We start from the raw sequence: 9,486 nt of genomic DNA on the forward strand, positions 1-9,486 counted from the left end.
CCAGGCTCTGAGCTGGCAGTCAGCACAGAGCCCGACGCGGGGCTCGAACCCACGAACAGCGAGATCATGACGGGAGCCGAAGTCGGACGCTCAACCGACTGAGCCACCCAGGCGCCCCAACAAGTACCCTCCTTAATGCCCATCACCCATTTTACCCGTTCCCCTGCGCACCCCCTCTGACTTGCGGAAAAGAGTCATATTCAGGGATGGGGGCAAAGGTGGTGATGGGTAGCAGAGTTGGTGTTGCTAGGTAGGCACAAGGCGCTTTTCTAGTCTAAAACTCTGGCGAGAAAATTCTGGAAAATCTGGGAGCTGCCTGAGTGACTCATTAGACAGAACTTTAATAAAGGGCCAGCTGTGCAGTGGACTCACAGCATGGCAATTATCAGTGCTGGGCAAATGGGTTGAGAGCACTAAGCTTTTCCCAGCCAGAAACTAGGACTTCATGGGCAACCAATTCCAGGGCCAAGCATGGAAACTGGATGGGAAGAAATGTCATCCTGAAGGTAGCCAATTCCAGTCTATGGGAGACTATATGATCCCTTAGAACAGAGGGTCTTAACCAAAGACCTATGGACCTAGTATTTGGGGTGGGGGTGGACAACTTAAATTTGCATAGCAAAAATTACCTTTGTATTCACTAACTTTGAATTGAAATAATGACTGTAGGCAAAAAGCCACAGAAACATTAGCAGTGAATTTGTCAGTAAGAGACATCACAGATTTGCGTTTCACATGCCAGTTCTTGCAGGCATTTCGAAGTTTCATTTATGCTCATGGCTACTTCAAAATTCCAGTCGTTATTGGAACTGCCATTAGGTCTGGTTATTTGATGCATAAACTAAGAGGTCCATGTTACTATGACACACTTTTGGCGATGTTTCGAGAGCTGTGTTTTAATATATTGCATTTCCTTTGTAAATCTGTATATTTTATTTTGTGCATTTACAATATTATTCAGAGAAGTGGTCCCTAGGCTTCACCAAACTGCCAAAGGGGTATGTGACTGCCGAAGATGATGACTTATTGAGCGCTCATTGAAATCAAATCATAGTGAGCACTTAGTCCATCAATGGCCTGACTGTGTTAAGGGGGAGGGAGGGATTTTTCTGTAAATTTGCTTCTAGTCTTTCATTTTTTCTGTTTTCCTTTGTGTTTATCTTAACGTCCTCAAACAGAGCCCTTTGACAAGTTGCAGGCCTCAGTAAGGAAAGTGAGGGGGCACAGGAATGTCCTAAAAAGCTGGATATAGCAGTGGCAGCCACCATTTCAAGTCTGAATCCTAGGAAGAATGGGAAAGTCTGGGGACTAGAGAGCAGGGAAAACAGGTCAAGAGAGGTAGAGAGGCACCTGGGTGGCTCAGTCAGTTAGTTAAGTGTCCAACTTTGGCTCGGGTCATGATCTCACTGTGCGTTGAGTTCAAGCCCCGAGTTGGGCTCTGTGCTGACAGCTCAGAGCCTGGAGCTGCTTCGGATTCTGTGTCTCCTCTCCCTCTGCCCCTCTCCCTCTCACACTCTGTCTCTCTCTCTCTCAAAGATAAATAAACATTTAAATCAAGTTTTTTAAAAAGAGAGAGCAAGAGGTGTGTTAAGTTCTTCCTTTTTGGTGTGGGGTCTGTGCCACCCCAAAAAGCCGTTGTGTGGTATTCAAACACAAATGCCCGGATTAGTCTGACTCTCCTAGGGAGCTCTCCTCAAGAAAATGTTTTCATTTTCCTCCCAGAAGATGATTCGTTTTTAAGGATTTTCTTCTCTCCTCCTTTCTTCCTCTCAAAGGACACTGTCTGTGGACAGGGATCGTGTAGAGGCATATCCAACACTGAAAATGTAAGGGCCCAGAGGTGAGGGTTAGTCTCCTAGGAATGCCCACCCCCCCATCTTACCAGCTTCCACTTCTGGACGGGCTGGAGGTGTGGAGCGGGGATGTTATGGACAAATGATGGCACTTATGTGTCTCAAGTGAAGACACTAATAATAAGTGTGAGTATTTTCTTTCACCTGCATTTTTAAAAGATTTCTTTTTAATTGTGGTAAAATGCGTGTAACATCAAACCAACCTTTCAATTATATTTCAGTGTACATTTCACAGCATTAAACACATTCACGGTTGTGCAACCATCACCACCGTCCACCTCCAGAGCTCTTTTCCTCTTCCAAAACTGAAGTCTGTGCCCATTGAACAAGAACTCACTATTTTCCCCTCCCCCCAGCCCCCCCGCAACCGCTCTTCTACTTTCTCTCTCTGTGAATTTGACTCCTCTGGGTACCTCATATAAGTGGAATCATACACTATTTGTCCTTTTGCGACTGGCTTATTTAATGTAATATAATATTTTAAAAAGTTTCTTTATTCATTTTAAGAGACAAAGAGAGCAAGCACGAATGGGGAGGGGTAGAGAGAGAATCTCAAGCAGGCTCAGCACCTCCAGCGCAGAGCCCTACGCGGCCTGAACCTGCAAACTGTGAGATCATGACCTGAGCCAAAATCAAGAGTCGGATGCTTAGCTGACTGAGCCACCCAGGTGCCCCTGTCTTAACTTCTTTTAAACTAATTATTTCTATCATTCCATTTNGAGACAAAGAGAGACAGCACGAACGGGGAGGGGTAGAGAGAGAATCTCAAGCAGGCTCAGCACCTCCAGCGCAGAGCCCTACGCGGCCTGAACCTGCAAACTGTGAGATCATGACCTGAGCCAAAATCAAGAGTCGGATGCTTAGCTGACTGAGCCACCCAGGTGCCCCTGTCTTAACTTCTTTTAAACTAATTATTTCTATCATTCCATTTGCCTTCCTCTACTAGTTTAGATGTCTCTGTCGTTTTAGTGATTGTGCTAGAAATCACAACATGAATCCTGGGCCTTGGAGCATCTATAACAGTGTAAGATGCCCACAGAGGTGCCCAAGACATTAAAATCTGTTCAATAGTTATAGAGCAAATACTAATTACAAGGTGGTGATGGTCCTTGTCAAGACTACCGGGGATCAAGCACCAATTCCTTACTATCTAGCAACAAAGATAAAGCAATTATTAGTTCCACCATTGTACACAGTTTACGCATCAGTGCTGCACACATACACAAGTCACTGCAATATAAAACAGACTATAGTAAGCGAAAGAAAGAGTCACAATGAAGTGATATTAGGGTTTCGGAGAAAAATTATTGCACCAAGTTGAGGGATCAGGAAAAGCAGGAAACAGAAACAGTGAAACATGATGAATAGGATGTGGGTTCTGGAGTTTGTCAAACTTGGATAGCAATTAGCTGCGTGACTTCCAACAAGTACTGGGACCCCGCTTAGCCTCATCATCCCCACCTTTCAGCTTGGTCTACAGTAAATACTCCATATAGAATAGCGTCCATCCTCCCTCCCTCCCTCCCTTCCTTCCTTCCTTCTTAATTTCCTTCTTTTTTCTTTCACTCACCTGCTTTCCTTCATTCCTCTGTCTTGCTCAGAGCCTCCCCCAGTGTCTCTCCACTTTTCCAAATGATGTTCAGAATCATGGCTGATCACTGAGCATCCCTGAAAGTAATGGGAGAGGAAATAGGGGGAAAGAGGGAGAAAAAGGCAGAGGAACAAGAAAGAGGGAAGAAGGGAGAAGAGAGGAATGAAAAGACAGTCTGGGGGAGATGTGAAATACAAATAATTGTGACCCTTAGAATTAGGCAGTGGCCCTGAGAGGCCCTCTAAGGGCCCACTTCCACTAGAGGATGGCTCTTTATCTGTCTCTTCTGCACGTGTGTCACCCTTTATCTAAATAAACTGTTGCAATATCCTCTTTCCTGGCCCTCTACCCTCTATCCACCCTCTCCAATCTATTCCACCGCTTGCTCCCAGTACAGTCTTTTGAAAACATATTTGATTATAGTTCTCTCCTGCTCAAAAATAGTCAGTGATTTCCCACTGCCCACTCGGTGATGTACAAATGTGTTAGCCTGGGCATTCAAGGCCCTCCTCCACTCTCTGACTCTACCCTTTTACCAGCTCATCCCCTTACTCTTCCCCTATGTGAGGCTTGTGTTCCAAGCAGTCTATTCGCAGAACACACATAAAGGGTACTCTCCCACTCCTTCACCTCTGCTCTGACTGTTCTCTCCACTGGAAAGATGCTCTGATCCCTCTCCTTGGACTAATAATCATGGACAACCTGTCCTTTGAGATATTGCTCAATTTACATCTTCTCTGCAAATTTTCTAGACACCCCAAGACTGTATCACCTGTGAAAGTCCAAAGCACTTTGTAAAAATATGTTAGGTAGCAGCCTTTGGATCCTTTGCCCCTTCTATCCAATAATCCCCATGAGAATAGGAGCCATATCTTTTCATGGTTATATTTCTCACAAGACCAGGCCTGACACTAAATTGACACTAAATTCTAAATTCCCCCTCAATAGAGACCATTAAGCCCATCTCTTTTCCTTTTTCCTCTCTCCTGATCATCTTTTTTTTGGGGGGGGGAGGGGGGAGGGTAAGACTGCCTTCTTTCTCTGGCTTCTGATACTATGTAAAATAGAGCATAGTTTTAGGAGTCAGATAGACCAGGTCTGCCACTCTTGCTATGGGACCTTGTGCAAGTATGTCAGTGTTATTTTTTCTTAAAGTTTATCTATTTGAGAGAGAGAGAGAGAGCAGGGGAGGGGCATAGAGAGAGAGAGACAGAGAGAGAGAGAGAGAGAGAGAGAGAGAGAGAATCCTAAGCAGGCTCTGCACTATCAGGGCAAAGCCTGATGCAGGGCTTGATTTCACAAGCTGTGAGATCATGACCTGAGCCAAAATTGAGGGTTGAACACTTAACTAACTGAGCCATCCAGGCACCCCCATAAATATTATTTTTATGTGATCTTCACAAGTAAGTCATTCACTCTCCACAACTATAGAAACAGATCATAGTATCTGCCTCTAAAGACCATTCTGAAGATCAAAGAGCCAAAAAAAATCCTCAGTAGATGTTCATTTTCTTTCTTTCTGTAAATAGAAATTGACATTACTTCAAGTCCAACCACTCCACCTCATAAGACACTGCCAACCTTGCCATTTAATCAACAGAGGAATGCCAACCACTTCTGAGACAGGCACCCTAGGTTCTGAGTTCATTGCACCTTCAGGAAGAATAGTCAGTAACTAGATCCTAGAAAATTAGGCAAATAGGGACTTTAATACATTCCCAGCAGTCCCAGAGGATCCTTCAAGGCATTATTCATTTACCCTACATCTGATCAACTGTCAGTCTGAAAATTCTACCTCCATAGTATCTTTCAAATTGGTTTGACCAATAGTAATCTACTTCGTGTTTCCATTGTCTCTCATCTAAACTACTGCATCTCGGGGCACCTGAGTGGCTCAGTCAGTTGAGTGTCTGACTCTTGATTTCCATTCAGGTCATGATCTCAGTTCGTGGGATCAAGTCCCACACTGGGGTCTCTGCAGACAGTACAGAGCCTGCTTGGGATTCTCTCTCCCTCTCTTTGTGCCCCTTTCCTGCTCTCTGTCTTTCACTCTTTCTCTCTCACCCTGTCTCTCAAATATAAATAAATAAACATTTAAAAGTATATTACTGCATCTCTTAGCTGATGCTTACAGTTTCACTTGCTACTACAGTTGTCCCAAATTATCTTCTGATACACAGATATGATCATGCTGTTCCTCTGCTTAATAACCTTCACTGGCTTCATATTTCCTCTAGCATCAAATCTAATCTCCCCAACTTCCCTCACAGTTCCATCTCCTATTCCATGGCTTCCAAGGCTCCCTGTACTTTTGCAGGTTATGGTGTTATGGGCCTTGGACTCCTCCATCTACAGGTCTTTGTTCAAGTTCTTTCTCATTCATGGAAGGCCCTTTCTCCACTAATCTCTCTGTCCAAATCCTACTCTTTCTACAAAATTCAACTTAAACCTTAGCCTCCACAAGAAGCCTTTCTAGGTTCGCCAGTAGTAAGAAATGGTCTTCTGTTTGGGTTCGCATGGAATAACATTTGACTATATAGTTCTCATCCTCTGGAATCTATCCATTGTTTATGGTATCAGTCTTCTCCACTGGAGTGTGAGTTCCTGGAAGGCATGAGCTTTCTTTGCTATAGGTATTAATATGAGGTAACACACACAAAGTGTCTAAAATAGCTCTTGGCACATAGNGAGAATCCTAAGCAGGCTCTGCACTATCAGGGCAAAGCCTGATGCAGGGCTTGATTTCACAAGCTGTGAGATCATGACCTGAGCCAAAATTGAGGGTTGAACACTTAACTAACTGAGCCATCCAGGCACCCCCATAAATATTATTTTTATGTGATCTTCACAAGTAAGTCATTCACTCTCCACAACTATAGAAACAGATCATAGTATCTGCCTCTAAAGACCATTCTGAAGATCAAAGAGCCAAAAAAAATCCTCAGTAGATGTTCATTTTCTTTCTTTCTGTAAATAGAAATTGACATTACTTCAAGTCCAACCACTCCACCTCATAAGACACTGCCAACCTTGCCATTTAATCAACAGAGGAATGCCAACCACTTCTGAGACAGGCACCCTAGGTTCTGAGTTCATTGCACCTTCAGGAAGAATAGTCAGTAACTAGATCCTAGAAAATTAGGCAAATAGGGACTTTAATACATTCCCAGCAGTCCCAGAGGATCCTTCAAGGCATTATTCATTTACCCTACATCTGATCAACTGTCAGTCTGAAAATTCTACCTCCATAGTATCTTTCAAATTGGTTTGACCAATAGTAATCTACTTCGTGTTTCCATTGTCTCTCATCTAAACTACTGCATCTCGGGGCACCTGAGTGGCTCAGTCAGTTGAGTGTCTGACTCTTGATTTCCATTCAGGTCATGATCTCAGTTCGTGGGATCAAGTCCCACACTGGGGTCTCTGCAGACAGTACAGAGCCTGCTTGGGATTCTCTCTCCCTCTCTTTGTGCCCCTTTCCTGCTCTCTGTCTTTCACTCTTTCTCTCTCACCCTGTCTCTCAAATATAAATAAATAAACATTTAAAAGTATATTACTGCATCTCTTAGCTGATGCTTACAGTTTCACTTGCTACTACAGTTGTCCCAAATTATCTTCTGATACACAGATATGATCATGCTGTTCCTCTGCTTAATAACCTTCACTGGCTTCATATTTCCTCTAGCATCAAATCTAATCTCCCCAACTTCCCTCACAGTTCCATCTCCTATTCCATGGCTTCCAAGGCTCCCTGTACTTTTGCAGGTTATGGTGTTATGGGCCTTGGACTCCTCCATCTACAGGTCTTTGTTCAAGTTCTTTCTCATTCATGGAAGGCCCTTTCTCCACTAATCTCTCTGTCCAAATCCTACTCTTTCTACAAAATTCAACTTAAACCTTAGCCTCCACAAGAAGCCTTTCTAGGTTCGCCAGTAGTAAGAAATGGTCTTCTGTTTGGGTTCGCATGGAATAACATTTGACTATATAGTTCTCATCCTCTGGAATCTATCCATTGTTTATGGTATCAGTCTTCTCCACTGGAGTGTGAGTTCCTGGAAGGCATGAGCTTTCTTTGCTATAGGTATTAATATGAGGTAACACACACAAAGTGTCTAAAATAGCTCTTGGCACATAGTAAAGACTCCACAAATGCTACCTACTTTTTTCCTAAAGCTTGAAACCTTTCTTCTCCCAAAGCTTCACCACTCCGAGCATCACATTTTTCATATATAAAATAGGGATAATAAAATTATCTACTCGCCACATTTATGAGAGAATTAAATGAGATAATGTACATTAAGTCCTGAACAGAGTGCTTATTAAAAATAAATGCTCGAGGCATATCAGCGGGTCAGCAAGTTAAGCATCTGACTCTTGATTTCAGCTCAGGTCATGATCTCACAGCTCATGAGTTCAAGCCCCACATCAGGCTCTGTGCTGAGAGCATGGAGCCTGCTTTGGATTGCTTAGGATTTTCCCTCTCTCTCTCTCTCCCTCTGTCTCTCTGTCTCTCTCTCTCTCTCTCAAAATAAATCAATAAGCTTTAAAAAATTATAAAACAAAAGAAGCTTAGTGTCTAATAGGGAGAGGGCTAGACATATGAGGTACTAACTACACAAGCAGCAGAATGAAACAGGGCCAAACAGAAGCATAAGTAACATGCTGTGGCTGTGTGGAGGAGGGAACCCTTCATTCTGAGCAGAAAATCACCAAAAGTATCGTCAAGGGGGTATCATTTGAGCTAATCCTTGAAGGCTGAGAGAACTTTGATAGGCAGAAAGTTGAAGAGAGGGTAGCCAGAATAAAGGAATGGAACCACCGAAGGCATGGAGATGGGAATGGGGAGTAGACTAAGGTGGTTGAACCTCTTTTTCCCATATTTCAGCCATTTGCATCCCACCTTCTGGTTTTTTCTACAGTTGAGTACCACCTCTGCTATTACAAATTAACATTTTTCCGAATTGACTCATTGCTGTTACCTAAATTAGCGTATTATAACAGATATTTAGATCACTACCATAAATTCACTTTTTATTCATTATATATTAAAGTGATTTTCCATCCATACACCACCTCAGATCATCTAGTGTACCTACAGTGGTATGAAGACAATGCTTTGAGAAATACTGGGCTAGAGCATAAGCAGTATGAGTGCGGTAGTGAGAGATGAGGTTAGGAAGGTGTTTGGAGTTAGTCCATGGAGGGCCTTACATGTCAGGATAACAGTTTACACTTTTTTTCTGCCAGCAGTGGGAAAATATTGAGGTTTCAGAGGCAAAAAAACATTATGACTGTGCTTTAAAAAAAAATCCGGCAATAGCATTGGAAATGGACCAGAGGGGAAGAGACAGGCAGGCGAAAAGAGCTGACTACAGATTGCAGTCCAAACCAGAGGAGGTCAAGCCTTCAACCATAGCAGTAGCAATGGACATAGAGGCAGGAGAATGAATGGGAAAGAGATTTTTTTGGAAAGGGAAAGAAGTCAAAGATAGCTCCAAAACGCTGAAACTGTGACATTTATCTTGAGGCCTAAAAGATAAATAGGAACTAGCCAGAAAAGAACTGAAGAAAGATTCTTCCAGGTAAAAGGGACAACATGCACCGAAGCCCAGAGGCTAGAGAGCAGAAGGAACTGAAGGAACTGACAGAACAGCATGGTGGAATGCAGAGGACAAGGGGGTGGCCTGGGGCTCCACTACAGAGTGACTCTGAAACCCGGATTACAAGACTGGACTTCACCCTAAAAGTCATAGGAAGCCATGTTAGATGTTGAATTATTAAATTACCACTTACTCCCACACGTTCTTATATTTACACCATTTGGTGAAGAAACTGTCTTTTTCTCATTGTATATTCTTGACTCTTTTGTCGTAAGTTAACTGATCGTATATGTGTGGGTTTATTTCTGAACTCTCTATTCTATTCCATGATCTATGTGGGGTTTTTTTTTTTTTTACTGTTTACTTATTTTTGAGAGAGAGAGAGAGAGAGAGAGAGAGAGAGAGAGAGAGAGAGAACACGTGCTGGAGAGGGGCAGAGACA

The 9,486-nt window shown here is 43.1% G+C and overlaps 1 protein-coding gene across 1 annotated transcript in view; it reads left to right on the plus strand.

Annotated features, from left to right (window-relative positions):
- DGAT2L6 (diacylglycerol O-acyltransferase 2 like 6) overlaps positions 1 to 9,486 on the plus strand; it is a 23,749-nt gene that overhangs the window by 557 nt on the left and 13,706 nt on the right. The window lies entirely within an intron of this gene.

The sequence above is a fragment of the Crocuta crocuta genome, unplaced genomic scaffold, assembly GCF_008692635.1.
Source record: "Crocuta crocuta isolate KB4526 unplaced genomic scaffold, BGI_CrCroc_1.0 scaffold394, whole genome shotgun sequence".
Lineage (NCBI taxonomy): Eukaryota > Metazoa > Chordata > Mammalia > Carnivora > Hyaenidae > Crocuta > Crocuta crocuta.